At 42.1% G+C, this 19761-nt stretch overlaps 1 protein-coding gene across 3 annotated transcripts in view; it reads left to right on the top strand.

The window, feature by feature from the left end:
* Positions 1-16950: 16950 nt before the first annotated feature.
* The window catches only part of CHAMP1 (chromosome alignment maintaining phosphoprotein 1), a 30682-nt gene continuing 27871 nt past the window's right edge, over positions 16951-19761 (top strand). For all 3 annotated transcript variants that reach the window (XR_013332630.1, XM_077753951.1, XM_077753952.1), the window contains exon 1: positions 16951-17076. The gene's annotated coding sequence lies outside the window, so the exon portion shown is untranslated. The remainder of the gene's footprint in view (positions 17077-19761) is intronic.

Raw genomic sequence — 19761 nt, 5'->3', positions numbered from 1 at the left:
AGATAAATTGATCCAGGAGCACAAAAGGAGAATTTGAGAACTGAGTGATGCAATCAAACGGAACAATTTCCATATCATAGGAATTCCAGAAGAAGAGACAGAAAAAGGAGCTGAAGGGGTACGTAAACAAATTATAGCTGAGAACTTCCCCAGTCTCGGGAAGGAAACAGACATTGAAATCCAAGAGGCAGAGAACTCCCTCAGACGTAACTTAAATTGATCATCTGCATGACATATTGTAGTGAAACTGGCAAAATATAAGGGCAAAGAGAGAAATCTGAAAGCAGCTAGGGATAAAAGGCCCCTGGCACACAAAGGGAGACCTATTAAAGTAGTTGCAGACCTATCTACTTGAAACTTGGCATGCCAGAAAGGAATGACAGGAAATCTTCTATGTGATGAACAGAAAAAAATATGCAGCCAAGAATCCTCTATCCAGCAAGCCTGTCATTCAGAATAGAAGGAGAGATACAGATTTTCCCAAGTAAACAAAAATTGAAAGAATTCATCAGCACTAAAACAGCCCTACAAGAAATTCTAAGGGGGACTCTATGAGGGAAATGTTGCAAGGAACTCAAGGTATCAGAGACACCACTACAAGTATGAATCCTACAGAGAACACAATGACTCTAAGCCCATATTTTTCAATAATAACACTGAATGTAAATGGACTAAATGCTCCTATAAAAAGACATAGGGTATCAGAATGGATTAAAAAAAAAACAAAATCTATCTATTTGCTGTCTGCAAGAAAATCATTTTAGACCTGAGGACACCTTCAGATTGAAAGTAAGGAGATGGAGAAATATCTATCATGCTACTGGAAATCAGAAGAAAGCCAGAGTAGCCATACTTATATTAGAATCTCTAGAGTAAGAAAGAGAGTTTTAGGTGAGCCCAAGTTAGGACAGCTGTCCAGGAAACACACTCTTCATAGAGAAGAAAATGTTCAAGAGAATGAATTTTTACAAGGTTATATACTCTTTTTGCAACTTGTAAAAGCTCAAGATAATGAATTAGCATATAGGCAAGAATCATGAGTTTTATTTTAAAGGAATTCAGGGAGAAGGAGCATGAACCAATATCTTTTTTTTTTCTTTTAATAGTTTATTGTCAAGTTGGTTTCCATATAACACCCAGTGCTCATCCCCGCAAGTGCCCTCCTCCATGCCCATCCCCCCCCTCTCCCCCCCCCATCAGTCCTCAGTTTGTTCTCAGCATTCAAGAGTCTCTCATGGTTTGCATCCCTCCCTCTCCACCACTATTTCCCCTCTTCTTCTCCCCCAGGGTCCTCCATTAAGTTCCTCCTAATCCTCTTATACGTGCAATCATATGGTAGCTGTCCTTCTCTGCCTGACAAATTTCACTCAGCATAACACCNGTATAAAAATGCAACCGATTTCTGTACGTTGATTTTGTACCCTCAACTTTGCTGAATTCTTGGATCACTTCTGGTGGAGTCTGTCAGGTTTTCTAGGTAGAGTATCATGTCGTCTGCGAAAAACGAAAGTTTGACTTCTTCTTTACCAATTCGCATGCTTTTTATTTCCTTTTGTTATCTGATGGCTGATGCTAGGACTTCCAGCACTATGTTAAACAACAGTGGTGAGAGTGGACATCCCTGTCGTGTTCCTGATCTCAGGGGAAAAGCTGTCAGTTTTCCCCCATTGAGAATGATGTTAGCTGAGGGCTTCTCATAGATGGGTTTTATGATATTTAAGTAAGTTCCTTCCATCCCAACTTTCTCGAGGGTCTTTATTAAGAAAGGATGCAGTATTTTGTCAAATGCTTTTTCTGCATCTATTGACAGGATCATATGGTTTTTCTCTTTTCTTTTGTTGATGTGATGTATCACATTGATTGACTTGCAAATTCTGAACCAGTCCTGTAACCCAGGAGTGAACTCCACTTGATCTTGGTGGATAATTCTTTTAATGTGCTGTTAAATTCAATTTGCAAGTATCTTGTTGAGGATTTTGCATCTGTATTCATCAAGGATATTGGCCTGTAGTTTTCTTTTTTTGCTGGGTCTCTGTCTGGCTTGGGAATCAATGTGATTCTGGCTTCATAAAATGAGTCCGGAAGTTTTCCTTCGATTTTTATTTTTTGGAATAGCTTGAGAAGAATGGGTATTTGTTCTGTTTTAAATGTCTGGTAGAATTCCCCAGGGAAGCCATCTTGCCCAGGGTTCTTATTCGTTGGGAGATTTTTGATAACTGATTCGATTTCATCACTAGTTATAGGTCTGTTCAGGTTTTCTATCTTTAATACTCCACTTACAGCAATGGATAGATCAACTAGACAGAAAATCAATAAAGACACAATGGACTTAAATGACACATTGGACCAGATGGATTTGACAGATATATTTGGAACTCTACATCCTGAGGCCATGGAATTCACTTTCTTCTCAAGTGTGCATGGCACATTCTCCAAGATAGATCACATACTGGGACATAAAGCAGCCCTCAATAAATATAAAAGAATTGAGATCATACCATGCACACTTTCAGATCACAATGCTATGAAACTCGAAATCAATCACAGAAAGAAGTCTGAAAAACCTCCAAATACATGAAGGTTAAAGAACACCCTACTAAAGAACAAATGGGACAATCAGGCAATCAGAGAAGAAATTTAAAAATATATGGAAACAAATGAAAATGAAGATACAACAACCCAAACTCTACGGAATGTGTTGAAGGCAGTCCTAAGAGGAAAGTACATTGCACTCCAGGCCTATTTCAAGAAATTAGAAAAAGTGCAAGTACAAAATCTAACAGCGCACCTAAAGCAACTAGAGGGAGAGCAACAAGAGCACCCCAAAACCAGTAGAAGAAGACAAATAATAAAAATAAGGGCAGAAATAAACACTATAGAAACCAAAGAAACAGTTGAACAGATCAATGAAACCAAGAGTTGGTTTTTTGAAAAATAAACAAAATTGACAAACCTCTAGCCAGGCTTCTCAAAAAGAAAAGAGAGAGCACTCAAATAGACAAAATCATGAATGAAAATGGACTTATTACAACCAACCCCTCAGAAATACAAGCAATTATCAGGGAATACTATGAAAAATTCTATGCCAACAAATTGGACAACTTAGAAGAAATGGACAAAATCCTAAACACACACGCATAGACCAATATCTTAAGGACAGGATGGTTTTCCTTTAGACTTGCTTTTACAAAGCATATGGACCATAAATCAGGATTTTAGTTTGAAAAGTTTATGAACAGTCATGCTGACTTGGAAAGAAATCTAAAATGGTTTCCCTTGTGTATCGGGCCTTTAAAGAATTTTTCTCTCACTAGAATAAACTCATCTGTAGCTTAATATAGATACAGGCAGTTCCATATAAAAATCTTAGGGGTGCCTGGGCGACTCAGTTGGGTAAGCATCTGACTCTTGATTTCAGCTCTATTTATGATCTCATGGTTCATGGGTTCAATGACAACAATGAGCCTGGTTGGGATCCTGTCTGCCTCTTCCCTGCTCACCCTCTATCTCTCTCTCAAAGTAAATAAGTAAACAATAAAAAAGAGACATATTTTAATTAGGTATGTATATATAGGTTGGAATACCTGCATATATTCCCTTGCAATGTTTGCTGAGCACATTTAGCTCCCACATGTAAGTCTTCAATACCATTTTCTATTAAATGGAACAAGGAATTTTTGAAGAAATTGCTGACAATAGGGCTGAGACAGTGAATAAGGATCCAAGATAATCTTGAAATATCAGAAAGCAAGGTAGTATCAAGAAATAACAAAACCCACAAAGATGGAATCCTGCCAAAGGAAAACAGGAGTCAGTGGGAGCACTCTCAACAACCAAGCAGGAATGAACAAGCGGCCAAACACTATATTCTAGAGTGTAACCAACACCCTAAAATGACTATCCAGGTATCCACATGGCAAAAAAAAAAAAAAAAAAATCAATGATTTATTCCAAAGGAAACCAGAGGCCCAAAATGGAGTCCCTTGTGTTTTTTTAAATTTTTAAAAATGTTTCTTATTTATTTCTGAGAGAGAGAGACAGCGTGAGCAGGGGAGGGTCAGAGAGAGAGAGGGAGATACAGAATCCGAAGCAGGCTCGAGGATCTGAGCTAGCTGTCAGCACAGAGCCCAATGTGGGGCTCGAACCCACAAACCATGAGATCATGACCTGAGCCAAAGTTGGACGCTTAACCAACTGAACCACCCAGGTGCCCCTAGAGTCACTTGTGTTTAAGAGATGCAGGTCTGCAAATCAGGGTTTGCTGTGTAGGTAACCTAACTGAGGTTTCACACACACACACATACCCCCAGGTGACCTTTAATCAGTCAACCTGGAAAATGTACTGAATGCCCCCCTTTGGTCCCTTTGGAATGGCAACCTTGCCTAAAACAATGCAGCCTTTGCTAATAATTTTCCTTTTTCAATTCCCTCTCTGCCTTTAAAAACCATCCCTTCTCTGCAGTTCAAAGGAGCTCCTCTCTATTTGCTAGATGGGATGCTGCCCAATTCACAATTGTTCAATGAGGCCAGTGTGATCTTTTAAATCACTTCCTTGCATTTTTATTGAGATTATTTAGGTTTTTTAAAAATATTTTTTATTTATTTCTAGGAGAGAGAGAGAGACAGCGTGAGCAGGGGAGGGTCAGAGAGAGAGGGAGACACAGACTCTGAAACAGGCTCCAGGCTCTGAGCTGGCAGTCAGCACAGAACCCGATGCGGGGCTCGAACCCACGAACCGCGAGATCATGACCTAAGCGAAAGTCGGACGCTTAACCGACTAAGCCACCCAGGCGCCCCGAGATTATTTAGGTTTTTAACAAATGGGTTGAATAGAACCTTCCTAACAGAATTCCAAATAACAGATGTAGACACTCCATCAGGGAGGTGGAGCTAACTCCCCTCCTAAATTGTGGGCTCTACATGGTGTCTTCCTGCTCAAGAAGATACACCATATGCATATGAGAAAGAGCAACTTCACTGTGGGGAAGCTTGACAAACACTGCCTTGGCCAGGTGACCAAGGTGAGCACAAACAGTGGTTAGTGGCCATCAGAGCGTGTTCCCTTGATATTAAGTGATGGCAGAGCACTTTACCTCTGTGATCTGCTTCCTCAAAATCCACAAGCCCAGTATAGTCATGAGGAAAACACCACGTTAATTCCAGTGTGCAACTGTCTCCCAAATACCTGAGCACTTTTCCTCAATGCTACCAAGGTCATTGAAACAAGACTAGTCTTGTCACAGCCAAGAAGAGCCTAAAGAAACATGATGACCACATATCGGGTGGTGCCCTCCATGAGATCCTGGAGCAGGAAAAGGTAGAACAGAAGGAACTTGAAAAAGTATGGACCTTAGTAAATAGTAACGTATCAATATTTGTTCATTAATTTTGACAATTCTGAAGAAAAATAGAAAAAGAGGAGACATTAAAGGTGAAATAAGAGAAACCTATTGCATGAGACTGGAAGCCTAGAGGAAATGAGTGATTTCCTAGTAAACATGCATATAAACAAAATGGACCCTAAAATAAAAGAAAAATAAGCAGGCCAGTTGGCCATCCAGGAACCTTTTCCTCCTGCTGGTTCTACTCTCACCATTCTGGGGTTTTCCTCTCCAGAGACAGAGAGGAAACAGAGTCAGAACTGTTCTGGAGGTCCCCTGAGACCTGACCCTACCCACTGTCGTCGTCTACCCAGACATTGCCCACCCAGAGTGGGCAGTGTACACAAGGAGTCTCAAGGACTGTTGATCCTGGTGTGTCAGCCAGCACTTTTCAGATGGAAAGAGACTGGACACACTTACTAAAGTAAAATAGATTAATACTTTTTAACTGGTGAGGAAAAATAATACTTTCAAGAAGTAAGTTAAGAGTAGGTTTGGATAGGGGCGCCTGAGTGGCTCAGTCGGTTGAGCATCCAACTTCAGCTCAGGTCGTGATCTCACAGCTTGTGGGTTTGAGCCCCGCATCGGGTTCTGTGCTGACAGCTCAGCGCCTGGAGCCTCATTCCTATTCTGTGTCTCCCTCTCTCTCTGCCCTTCTCCCACTTGCACTCTCCCTCTCAAAAATAAATAAAACATAAAAAATTAAAAAAAAAAAAAAAGAGTAGGTTTGGACCTCACAGACCTGAGAGTTCATACTCTCACAGTGTGACATGGACCCTCTCCAACATTTCATCCTGCTAAGTGTCTTTGGGGAGGCCCCATTCATAGGCATAGTCTCTCTCACTGAATCTGGGCCTTCCAGCAACTCCAGGCTGATACACACTCACTATCCACTCTACTGGGAAGGGTTTCTCTTTCCCATAGGATCCATGAAAAGTCATGACTTTAAGTGTCTTTGGCCTGGCGTGTGTCACATCCTCATCCTTGAAGTCATCAGAGCACCCAGAGGACAGAGCATGGGGTTGGCTATCCGATTCATCGAGGTGAATCAGATAATAGGGACTGCCTTCTGAAACTGCTTGTATGGGAGGCAGGTGAGATATAGTTCCCAAAGGCAAGCTGAGGTGCTGGATTTGGACATGAGAACAGATGCCTGGTTGGGAAAGCAGCAGATTCCATACCACTGATGGTCTACTGAACAGCTGTGGAATCTGCTGTGCCCAAGGAAGGAAAGGGTTCGCTTAGGATCAGGGTCTACAACCACCTATCCAGTGCTCTTGCTGTCCTCCCAAGATAGTAAGATTCTCTTCCAACTGCTGAAAAAGCAACTTTATTGTTGGTGGAAAACTCAAGGCCCTGGTCCTTGCGTCTCAGAGATGGAAAGGCACACAGACCTCACTTGTGTCCCTGGGAGGAGGGAGACCAGGGATCACACCTGTCCCTGGCCACATTAATTACCCACTGCCAAAGAACAAATTGGCCCAGTTTCCAGTCTCTTTTCTTCTTTTCAAAGAGCAGAGACCAAATGCAAGGAAATTAGTGCTCAGTGAAGCAGTGGGAGACTCAGGGATTATTCCACAGCACAGAATTCACACGTGGCAGGCTTTCTGGAGGCCACGGTCCTTGGGTCATGCATATGACTCTCTGAGACCATGCAGCCTCAGTGAGAAACTGCCCACTGGAAGACACAGTTGCTCCTATATTCTTGATTCTTAACAAGTATGGATTTCAAAGATTTACATTACAACGGAGAGGTCAAGGGACTGCAAGGCTGTCATAGACTCTGGGTTAAAGTTCTCTCTTGTATAGCAAGGATGCAGGATTAAAAAATAGGAGAGAGAGAGAGAGAGAGAGGAGAGAGATGGTTAATGTCCGGAAAAAGGCAAGAGCCCCAAATAAGGGCCTTTGCCCTGTATTTATTTAGATCAGGAGGCTTACAAACGTGATGGGCATGCACAGAGACAGAGAAGCTGTAAACGTCAACTTATGGGCATGAGGGAAAGGGGAGTTTTTAAAGATATACAGTGTTTGGGGTTTGGGTCAATATAAAACAAATTCCTGGCACTGGGTAGACGAGCAGGTGGTTGTGAACAGCAGGAAAGAGAAGCTGTGTCTGTTTATCTTAGCTAGCCTAGCGGATAAGACAGATAGGGCAAAACACTTTAAGGTTAACAAGGCACCTTTTCTTTTGTAAATTAGCTCTGTACTGGGCAGTATCACCCACAGCAGCACAGTGCAGCAGTCTATAGCCTTACTTACCTAATTTGATCCTTCTTTCCTGTGAAAGCAGCTTTCTGCTATAATACTAAATTGGGGGGCACTTTGCCCTGAATACCTAATCTTGCTTACCCCATATATCTTTGTATTGGGTGCCTTTGTGCCCGTTCCTCTTTTGGGGCCTTTGCCCCTCCCTCTCTATCCTGGGGGCTCTGCACACCCTCCCTATTCTTGGGCTGCCTTTGCACCCCCTATTCTTGGGGTGCCAATCTTGTTTATCCACACTCAGGTGTGAGCATTCTATGGCTTTGTATTTCTTTATTCCTTGTTAACCCACTGATGTAAGCCTGGGAGGTTCCTAAGTTTATTTCCCACCCAGGAAATATGCTGTATCGCTGTTGTGGCCAAGGCCACATTCAGCATTTGGAGGGTTATTACCTCTCTTGAAAGGCTCTGAGGCTATGAGGGAGGAATTACTTGTCTCAACCACACAGATGCTGGGAATAGAAACATCCTGTGGGTCTATCTACACTGCCCGTGGTCCTGTTAAATTGCCAAGAGCACAGTCAGCTGAGTAATTGGTCATCGGGGTTGTTAGGACCTGAGCTTCTGGACCACAGATGCCTTCCTGGATGGTCAGAGGTCAAGGGCTGTCCTGTCTGAGACTTGACTGTCTGTCTACTGCTGGTGGCTTGGATGGGACGAAGGACATAGCCAGTGCCAAGAGGCTTCTACCATTCCACAAGAAGGGCTGCACATGGGGGCCAAGAGGATGTGACACCCAGACCTGTGTAAACCAACACATGTCTGTTGAGTGCCCTGTGGGTCAGGGCTGTGCTGAAACCTAGGACTGCCCAGGCAGAATGTGGCCAGCAGCACCCTCTCCAGCTGGGACGGTGGAAGAATCCTGTAGAACTCTGAGGCCTTCACAACCACTGACTGGGTTTGAGTTGGATCTGAAACAGTCAGTGACATTTGACTCTCCTCTTAGTACCCAGGACTGAAGGGGCTGAAGACAAATGTTCCAGCTCAACTTCTGATTCATGTATGACCACAGGTGAGTCCTGTCTAACCTGGAGGGCCAGAGAGATGGAAAAGGGGGAAGAAAGACTGGCCCTGATCTCAAGCATGGCCCTGACTCCATAAACCTAACCATAAAATCCTAACCCTAAATCTAAACCACATTTTGTTTACACTTTCACCGCTGATGGATATTTACATGGTTTCTACATTTTTGGCTATTGTTAATATTGCTAGGGATTAGGGGTTAGGGTCAGGGCTTAGGATCAGGTTTTGGGTTCAGGGTTCAGATTCAGGGTTGGAGTTAGGGGTCTGGGTTTGGACTCTTAGGTTTAGGGCTAGGGGTTCAGATTGGGGTTTGGGTTCGAGGTTCAGGGTTCAGGTTAGGGGTTAAGCTAAAGGTTAGAGGTTACAAAATTTCTTCAGGTTGTCATCATAGATACAAAATTTCTCCCCAAAGGATCTAAATCTGAAATCTATTTACTCTGTGTGTCATGAACAGGTTCAGAGTTAGGGTCACAGTAACTTCCTAATGACAGGATTCTGATGCTAGAGTTGGACAGCTACACAGAGGCTGCCCCTTGTCTCAAACACACCCTTTGCAGAGAGGAATGAACTGGTGCCAAATTCAGGATCATTGTGTGATTCGTGGAGGTGGAAACCAAAACCAGGACTCATGGAATATGAAACAGGAGATGAACAAGTCATTGACTTCTTATTCTTCCACAATAACAAAGATCAAGTTTGGCTCCCAACAGAATCTTATAATATTCCCCAGGAAGGTCTATGGTACTATTGACACAGAATGAAGAAACGCTTTTTAAAGAGAAAGGAAAAGAGTTTTATTTGAGCCCAAGTTAGGACAGCTGTCAAGCATACACAATATTCACCAAGAAGAGAATGCTCAAGGGAAGGAACATTTGGTGCAGGGTTATATGTTTTTTCAATAGAGTTACAAATCTCCACGATGAAACATATTCCAGAAAGTTACAGACTTTATCTTATGTTTTTAGTATGTGCAGGGCTATGTGGCTTTAATCTTACAGGAACCAGGGATGTTTCTTTTTCTTATCTTCTGTTCAAAATGCTCTTTTGTGGTTTTTTGTTTGTTTGTTTAATGAAGCAGATATACAGTGTATGCTCAGGGAAGAAATAGAGCCCACGCTTTGAAGTTCTGTCAAATCTTTTTGACCTTGGTAAATGTTAAAGTGTAGCTTCCCTGGGGAGCCCAGGAGCAAGGCCCACAAACATTAACAGCTGAAAATTTCCATTATCATTACTCACCACTGGTACCAAAAAGGGCCCCCTCCCCCTGGCTTAAACTAATCACAGGAGGGTATTTATTTCCATGTCAAAAATAAAATTGTATTAATAACTAATTGGATGTTTCAGTGTACAGTTTGCAGGGGAGCCATCAACATTTTAAATATGCAAATACATAAAACACAGGCAACATTGTAACACACTGCTCACTGAAATACCAACTATAAGGAGACTGACAGAAGTAATAAAAATATATCTACTATTAAATTCAACAAGCACCCTTTATGGGCACTTTATGGGGATACCTATCCATAAGGTCTAACATCTAGCCATAAGGAATACACCCATTAAGATCATGAGTGACAACAGCCTGCTGGACCTTGTAACCACACCGTCGCTTATCAGAGGTTTATAATACACACTCCAACTGCTAGAGACATACTTCCCAGCAACAGAAGGGGACACGCCCCGTCACCCCAGTCATCAACTCTTACAGGAACCTACATCTTATAATCCTGCTCCTTGGAAATTCCAGCCCTTTAGACCTTCCATTGACAAACTGCACTATGTTTGCAATTGTGCTTCTGTGTAGGCTTTGAGTACACACACAGGTACAGCCTGTATCTTCCACTACAGACACTGAGGTGATCACTTCTTGCTGCAATTTTAGTTCTCCTGTATCTACCCACTCCCTACTTCAAGAATGCATCCTCGAATCTAGCAGGAGTTGAGAAAACACCCAAGTAAGTTACGAAGTATGTGCTAAATAGGAGGCTTATAGTGGACTTTAAAAGTCTGTAAGGCCTAGTTTTAGAATAGGATTTTATGAGGCTAATTTCTGCTTTCTTCGATTACTTCAAATTTAGGGCAATATATTGCCAGACTCTAAAAGACCAAGATCTCAATAACTGGGCATTCACTTGAATTATCCATATACTCTATGATAGCTTTGTTACAGAATTTCAATTTGAAATAATAACAAAGGGTATTTTGCTGTTATGTTGTCGTTTCTGGAGAAATGTTCAATAAAATGGACCCAATCTCAATCTACATTTGGCTTCCAAGAGTTGCCCTATGCTAGAGGTTTGTTTACTCAGAGTTCTGTTGAAACAACTAATTCTAACACTTGAGGGAAAAACAAAGTACCACAGCTGTTCAAATTCTGGCCTGCAGCCACCAAGAACCTTGTTTCTGAAATTGGATTTCAAAACAGAAGACAAAAAAGCTCCAAAGAAGCTTCTTGGGGCGCCTGGGTGGCTCATTCGGTTGAGCGTCCATCTTTGGCTCAGGTCATGATCTTGAGGTTTCTGAATTAAGCCCTGCATCATGCTTGCTGCTCTCAGCACAGAGCCCACTTTGGAACCTCTGTCTCCCTGTCTCTCTCAAAAAGAAACATAAAAAAAAAAGAAGAAGAAGAAGAAGAAGACGAAGAAGACGAAGAAGACGAAGACGAAGAAGAAGAAGAAGAAGAAGAAGCTTCCTAAATAACAGAAACTCAGAACTCCAGTGCTCCAGAGGCATCTGCACACTTGGCAGCCACATCCAGACCCTAGGGACTCCCATCTGCAGACAGCAGAGCTCAGAACAAGTATATGTCCGCAAACAGTTCACAAATTGACAAACCACCCCAGGAGGGCAGATCTTCAGTAAATGAAGAAATAATAAACTGGTATCTTTCTACAAGTCTCTGGTCACTACCCAGTTCTTTAACTGGAAATTGTGTGATGTGAATGACAAATTACACTACCTTCCAGGAGAGGCCTTCGGGGTAACAGTAGTAAGAGTTGAAAGTTATCGGGGCACCTGGGTGGCTCAGTCGGTTAACCATCCAACTTTGGCTCAGGTCATGATCTCATGGTTTGTGGGTTCAAGTCCCGCATTGGGCTCTGTGCTGACAGCTAGCTCAGAGCCTGGAACCTACTTCAGATTCTGTATCTCTCTCTCTCTGACCCTCCCCTGCTCATGCTCTCTCTCTCAGAAATAAAAACATTTTTTTAAACGTTATTTTGGTAATACTGTTACAGCAGCAACACTTGAAATTATTACAAGACTTTTAAAATACAGACCTAGGGGCGCCTGGGTGGCTTAGTCGGTTAAGCGTCCCACTTTTCGCTTAGGTCATGATCTCGCGGTTCGTGGGTTCGAGCCCCGCGTCGGGCTCTGTGCTGACTGCCAGCTCAGAGCCTGGAGCCTGTGTCAGTCTGTGACTCCCTCTCTCTCTGACCCTCCCCTGCTCATGCTCTCTCTCTCTCCTAGAAATAAATTAAAAAAAAAACATTAAAAAAATAAAAAATAAATAAAATACAGACCTAAAATGAGAAAAACAGCACTACACTTACACCCATACTGAATTTCACGGCATAACTTCCTATTAAAGGTAACAGTCTAAAAAGTTAATAGGTAAAAATGGGGCGCCTGGGTGGCTCAGTCGGTTAAGCATCCAACTTCAGCTCAGGTCATGATCTCACGGTTTGTGGGTTTGAGCCACGCATCAGGCTCTGTTCTGACAGCTCAGAGCCTGGAGCCTGCTTCGGCTTCTGTCTCTCCCTCTCTCTCTGGTCCTCCCCAACTTGTGCTCTGTCTCTGTCTCTCCAAAAATAAGTAAATGTGAAAAAAAAAATTTAAAACAATGTATGGATTGTATTTCTGTTAAGGCTGAAGACTTTTTCACTGTTTATTGGACATCTATGTTTCGTCTCTTGTAAATAAGCTGTTTGTCTTTTGTCTGTATATTTAATGGGGCGTTCAACTGTCCTTTTTCACAAAGAAAGTTTTGTTATGTTAAGAGACAAAAAGTTCATGTCAGTTTGGACTTGGGAGAGTGGGAACTGTTCGCCTAGGTAAAGGAAATTTTCAACTTTTAATGTTTGTGGATCCTACTCTGGGCTTCCCAGGGAAGCTATACTTAACATTTACCAAGGTCAACATGACTCAGCAAAACCCCAAAGCATGGGCTCTATTTCTGCCTGTAGAACACACTATGTCTGCTTCGTTAAATAAAATAACAAAAAAGGAGCATTCCTAACACAAAAGAAAAAGAAAATTCCGATTCCTTTAAAGTCATAGAGCCCTGCATATACTAGAAATTAAAGTGTTCTTTACCTCAGAAAATATAACTTTTTTATGTAAAAAATGTATATAACCCTATACCGAAGAATGTGTATCCCGGGAAGCTACCCTAATCTAGACCGGAATAAAACGCTCTTTTTTAAAGAAATTCTAAAATGTTTGTTCATTTTGCCTTACAAAATGAATGGTCCCTCCTCCCTCTTCCAGGAGTGAGTTTACAGTGTACCTTGGCAGGTACAGTCTTCAGGCCCAGGCAGTTGCCTTATAGTTTTAAAACCTTCAATTGTGCAGTTTTCTTTCGAAGCGACTCAATCTAATCACAACCAACGGGTCACTCTGCTACACAAGCAAAAATCTGCAAATTCCCTAAAATGTGTGTCACTACTTAAATATTAAAGGTCAGAATAGTCTGAAAAATTACAGAACGCAAAAAAAAGAAAAACCCACAAAAACCCCACNATAAAATCACTGAACGCAGAGCCCTCAGTTCCAAGTGAATGGGAGGACAAAGCAGAGAACAGACTGGAGAATCCTGCACTGAGGACGAGTGGACGCCGACTGCACAACCCAGAAGGCTGCGGGTTCTACGGCTACAGGTCGGTCCACCAGGCATTCGCGACAGCGAACCTGTGACGCCGGGCCACCTACGTGCGCAGCACCGCTTCCGCCGGCCACTCCAGGTCTGCGGGCGTGTTCACCTCAAGAAACCCGGCAGAAGCGAGAAACAGAAAGGCCGGGCGACCGTAGGCCGAAATTCGGCCGGAGTCAACAAGGAACAGGGCCACTGAGGCCGCTCAGTCCCTCAAAGTAATCCGCACTGCGGANGGTGCCGAGCCGCGCGTTCCCTGGAGGAGGCGGGAAACGCTCTGCGGGATGCAGCGGGGAGGTCGGGAACCGGCTCCGGGAGGAAAGCGTTCGTTCCGCTTCAGGCCAGGACGCAGTTTTCGCTGCCCCTCGTCGGCGTGGGCTTTTGTCATTGTTGCTGCTTAAAAATGAGCTGGGCAACCCAGAGTGGGAGACACTTAATCATGTAGCTGGGAAGGGGTTAGTGCCCATAATATGTAAAGAACTTCTACAACTCAACAACAGAAACAACCTGGCTTAAAAAACGGGCGAGGGATACAAATGGCCAATAAGCACGTCGCAGGATGCTTCACAAGATGCTTCCAGACCTCAAAGTTAGGAAAATGAAAACCAGAATGAGGTACCACTTCACACCTACTAGGATGGCTGTCATCAAAAGAACAATTGCAGATGTTGGGGAGGATGTAGAAAAGGTGACACACCCGTGCACTGCTGGCAGCCACGTGAAGTGATACAGCCAGCAGCTGTGAAAATAGGGTCAGTGGTTCCGCAGATTTTAGCATAGAGTTACTGTAAGACCAGCAATTCAGCTCCTAGGTTTAAATTCCAAAGAACTGAAAGCAGGGACACAAATATTTGTATACCAGTGTTACTGGCAGCTTTATTCAAAATGAGCCAAAGGTGGAAATACTCCAGATGTCTATCAACAGATGAATGGAAAGCAAATTGTGGAATGTGGTTCATCCTTAAAAATGAATACAATTCCAATAGTGAAATAAGCCATACACAAAAGGACAAATGTATGATTCCACTCATAGGGACAGAGAATTGAATAGAGATTACCAGGGGCTAGGGGGAGTGGGGAGTTACTGTTTAATGGGTACAGAGGTTCTCTTTGTGGTAATGAAAAGTCCTGGAAATGGATAGTTGTGATGGTTGCACCACATTGCAATATACTTAATACCACTAAATTGTGCTTTTGAAAATTGTTAAAATGGTAAATTTTGCTGTATTTTACCATAACTTTTTAAAATGTGCGGGAAAAGGCAAAACCGTGGAGGCAGTAAAAAGATCAGTGGTTAATGAGACGCACAGAGAATTGTTACGGCTGTGATACTCTGTCCAATTCTGTAATGCTAGGTTTGTGACATTGTGTGTGTGAAAATTTATAGACTGTACGGCAGGTAGAATGACCCCTAACTAAACTCTGCACTTTAGTGAGTAATAATAACATATCAGTATTCTTTCCTTGGTTGTAACAACTGTTAATAGAAGTTGTGTGCAGAGGAGGAAAGGAGGTATATGAAAGCTGAAACTTTCCATTCAGTTTCTTATTTAACCTAAAATTAAAAATAAGGTTGACTACTTTTTAATTAATTTTTAGGGTAAAGAGCAATGCTAGTGGATATATACTAATAGAACCCGATTAGTTGTAGCCATGCTGTACTTAATTTTGTACATTTATTTTTAAAAACCATCAGAATGTTTTTAAAGACAGCCAGTGGTGTTAGACTTTAAGGAAGCTGTTGGATAGGAGATAAGCGTGATGTGTGGACTGGCAAACTGCTAATGATGGAACTTTTTTTAAGGGACTGCATGTAGTCTGTAGAAGCAGAAAGTAGGATGAGCGAAACCTTTGTAGAGTTACTTTAATCCTTAGGCGTAGAGCTCTGAAATGTAGCCTTGTGGGAGGGGAGAGGGTCGTGCAGGGAAGCTAGAAGGAATCTTTGTGTCTGCCCTCTATTCAGGAGCTGAATTCTGGACTCATTGCTGTAGCATCCCCATGGGAAAGACCTCATGGTGTTACAGCAGAGATCCAGAATCCAGAAATCAGGATCTTCTGTTACTTCCTTATACTGATCATTGACTTACAATTAGGGAGGGCTCTTACCTGGCAGAGCAAGTCATTCTAGTCCATGATTGAGTAGTTTGTAACTCTGCTGGCTTCCACTTGCTGTTTCTAGGACACTACCTCTTAATCCATACTTCTTCCACTTTTGAAGTTAATCAATTTCTGTACTCCCAAAATACATGTTTTTAAAGACTGCCTACCATCCTGGTTGCTTTCTTCTGCATGTTCTCCTGTGTTATAAACCCAAAGTGTCCTTCCTGCCCAGAGCTGGAGACGGTGATCCACTGGGAGATTCTGTCCAATGTAGAATGTAGAATGTGGAATGTGGGTTTTCTGTACATTCATCCTAACTGATTTTGTTCATTATATTATACTGGCCTATCAAGATCTTAGTAAATTCCAGTGTATTCGTCAAGATGTATTAGAAAGAACCTGGATAGATGGCAGAACTTTAATGTGGTCCTTTGTCAGATGCTGATTATTTGCTTCATCTTGAGCAACTTACTTAATGTTTAGGTTTGAATTTCCTCAGCCATACATTGAAGTTTTTAAAGTAGATGATCCCTGAGGTCTTTCTGCTCTAAATCCCAATGATTCAAAGGCTACATGATCACTCAGATCTCTTCTAGTTTTAAAATCTTGTAAATCTAAGGTCAGGTCTCGAGTCTTCATGACAGGATATTTTAGAGGTAACAGGCACCTACTTTCTGAGCATATACCATGTGCCAGGGATGTGCAAGGGCTGCAGGGTGAATGGGTAGTCCCTTCCCTCAGAGAGCCAGACTCTAATACTGCCAGAGGGTGAAGGCTACATTGGAGGTGTGCCGGGGTGGGAGTGGCCACTATTTAAGGAGTAATTCAGTGTGAGGGATAAAGAAACTTGCCTGATGGCTGGGTGGCAAGAAAGGGAGTGTAAAGAACAGGCAATGCCTGTGCGAAGGTCTGGAGGCTTGGTTTGTGGGGGAGTTACAGATGGATCAGTACTTAGTCCAGTCAGGGGCCAGATGGATCGTGAAGAGCTTTATATGCCTGGTTTTGTCTGCTGAGTGCTGTCATACCAGCTGAAGTGGGATGGTGGTCTCGAGAGTGCTGTGGTTAAACACAAGTGTTAATTCTGTAGTGGATTTTAAAGTGGAATTAGACATGGGTGGCCTCATGGGTAGTATCCATGGTCACCTTTGGTAGTATTTCATTAAAGCAGGTGTTCAGCTTATTGGATTGGACCCCTGTTGCTGTTGAAGGGGGCAGGACAGCAAGAGAAATAGGCATAATTCTATTGCAGGGCGACAGATGATCACAGAAATGTAGTTTTGATTATACTTCATTTATTTTTTTTCAGGTCCAGCTCCTCATCTCTGTATCTCTGTTCTTCATGTACCATAGGCTTTTTTTGTGTAGTTAAGTCAGAAAGCCATGTAGCCTTGCCTGCCCTTTGAAGACAGACTTTTAAGACTTCTAGGAAGATAGCAGGTAAGTCTACCAGGGAAAAGCATATTGGTCTTTATTTCTTCCCTGCTCCAAAAGCACTTGTCCTGGATTTATAGTTATTCTACCAGTTTTACTTTGCATATGTTTTTGCTTTTTAACGTTTAGGAGACTATTTTAAGATGAGAACATTTTTGAAAAGTGCTTAAACTTCTTAAGGAAAAACTGCTCATAAAGGTATATACACTCATATATAACGATGCAGGAATGTGTGCTAGATATGCGTTTATACGGTAGAGTTTGGGGGTTGAGAAGTGAATTTTGTACCATTCTTTTTGAGTTTTTTAAAAAAATTTTTAACATTTACTTATTTTTGAGAGGCAGACAGATCATGAGCAAGGGAGGGGCAGAGAGAGAGGGACGCACAGAATCGGAAGCAGGCTTCAGGTTCTCAGCTGTCAGCACAGAGCCCAACACGGGGCTCGAACCCACGAACTGTGAGATCATGACCTGAGCCGAAGCCGGACACTCAACTGACTGACCCCCCCCTCAGACACCCCCTTTTTAATTTTTTAAAGGGATTACTAGAGTATGATATGAGGCTTGGGAGTAGGCAGGTTTGGGTAGCAGGCAATTTGAGATTGGCCAGAAAAGTTGGTTATAAGGAGAGGAAATAGGAAGGGGCTGGTGGGAGAGCTGGGGACTTTTAAAGTGTGAGGAGCTTGAAAGGGAATGGGATGGGTGAGGTACTGATTGAGTGGCACTAGATGAAGAGCTGATGATTTAAGAGGCAGCAATGAAATCACCGAAGGAGTCTGACTAATCACACAAGTTGAGGTGGCTGGAGGCTGTTCCAGGCAAAAGCTGGCAGACTTAGGCCAAGTGGTATTCATCAAAGACAGACACAGACTCATTTACAGAAGCAGCTGTAAAATGTAGAGTGAGTGTACAATTTCCGGAGAGGCAAGAAACAGAGATACGGCCGATGGAAAGTAGAAATAAGGAGAAATAGTGGTAGAGCTTTGCCTAAAGAAAGGATCCACAGGACTTGGATAGTAGTTGGGACCGGGGGTGTGGCTTAAGAGGGGACATTCTCTCTACTGTTGCACTGTGTCTATTTATGAGTTGTGCTTTTGTTTTATCCTCTTTTTCATTTGGTAAAAATTTCCTGGCAATAGAATATTGTGCTCAGTTGTTTCTGTGGGAGTAGAAGGAATTGCTCTATACCCTTATAGTTCATAATCTGATCCCTGTATTATACACTTACTGGGCTTGTTGATAACTTCTGTTTTATGGGTAGTATTGGTAAAAGTTGGTGAGTTAGCATATAGAAAATAAAGTTGTTTTGTTGATGGGACTATATTAGGCGAATAGAGGAGAGAGGTCGTTAAGTAAGATACTTCTCCTACTATATACCAGTTTCTTGAGAAGATGGGAAAAGTTTCCATAATTTTGTTTAATAAGCTTACGAAAAGTCATGAGTGTAAAAAGCCTCTCTTCCTGTCATGAGCGGGACCTGAGTATATTTGGAATGAGATACTGTGTGTTCGTCAGCCATAACTTTACCAAGGTCATTTGGGAAATATTTATTTACCAGAAACTGAAGTATTTATTAGAGGGTACCCTTGTAGTTTCTAATATAATAATAAGAGATAACACTGAGTACTAGCTCTAAACATGCTACAAAATACCACATACATTTTAGAGTCCAGGAAGCTGTAGAATAGAAAAGTTTAGCAACTTATCAAAAGCCGTATAGTGGAACCAGGACTCCCTCAAGCCCAGAGGCCCTTAACCTCTGTGTCATAATAAATTTGACATAGAAGATATTATAATATAATGATGTGCTATAATATGTGATATACCCCATTGTTTACTATGAGCATCCCTTGACTGTTCATTAGGGCCACTTATTGCCAGGTGGGATTATTAAGATAAATCTTCCTATTCTTTTAACATTCTTCTAGTTTTATGAAACATTGGGCCTGAGGTAAGCCTGCATGTTCTTTCTACATGTTTTACTTGCCAAACATGAGATCATGACCTGAGCTGAAATCAACAGTTGGACACTTAACTGACTGAGCCACCCAGGTGTCCCAGAAATGTTCAGTCTTTTAAATTTATGTTTTTGAAATTATTAAAGAGTGATCCTGTGAAGATAAGTAAGTGTCTCTAATCTGTATTGTTTTCTGAGGACCAGTAACATGGAAGGAATTTACTATTAGCACAGAGCACATTGCATGTCCTTTTTGGGAAAGGATGGGACATGCTGTAATGGGAAAAGACTTTGTGTTCCATTTGGATAAACTGTGTATGTTACAGAACTGTTTTAGCAGTTGTTCGTTCCCATGCTGAGAGGAACACACCAGATAGAGCTGGTAGAGAGTAGGATAGAGTCCATTTGGAAGAACATGGGACTCCTGATCTTGGGGTTATGAGTTTGGGGGTAGAGATTACCTTAAAAAATTAAGAAAGGAAAAGAGTTCAGAATAGATTCATAAACACAAAATTTAGTAAATGCTAAATGGAACGTTACACATCAGTGAGGAAAAGGGTTGCAGAGACAACAGAACTGTCCATTTAGAGGGGAAAAAATAAGCTGAAAAAATGGGCTATCCCACTCCTTATACAAAACAGAGTAAAGATACAAATGTAAAAAAAAGAATGAAACCATCAAAATCGTAGGAAAAAATAATATAGACCGCTATAAAAGTAATGGAGTGGGAAAGC

The sequence above is a fragment of the Crocuta crocuta genome, unplaced genomic scaffold (assembly GCF_008692635.1).
Source record: "Crocuta crocuta isolate KB4526 unplaced genomic scaffold, BGI_CrCroc_1.0 scaffold31, whole genome shotgun sequence".
Taxonomy (NCBI): domain Eukaryota; kingdom Metazoa; phylum Chordata; class Mammalia; order Carnivora; family Hyaenidae; genus Crocuta; species Crocuta crocuta.
The sequence above is the reverse complement of the archived record's forward strand: the minus strand, read 5'-3'. Positions and strand labels throughout refer to the sequence as shown.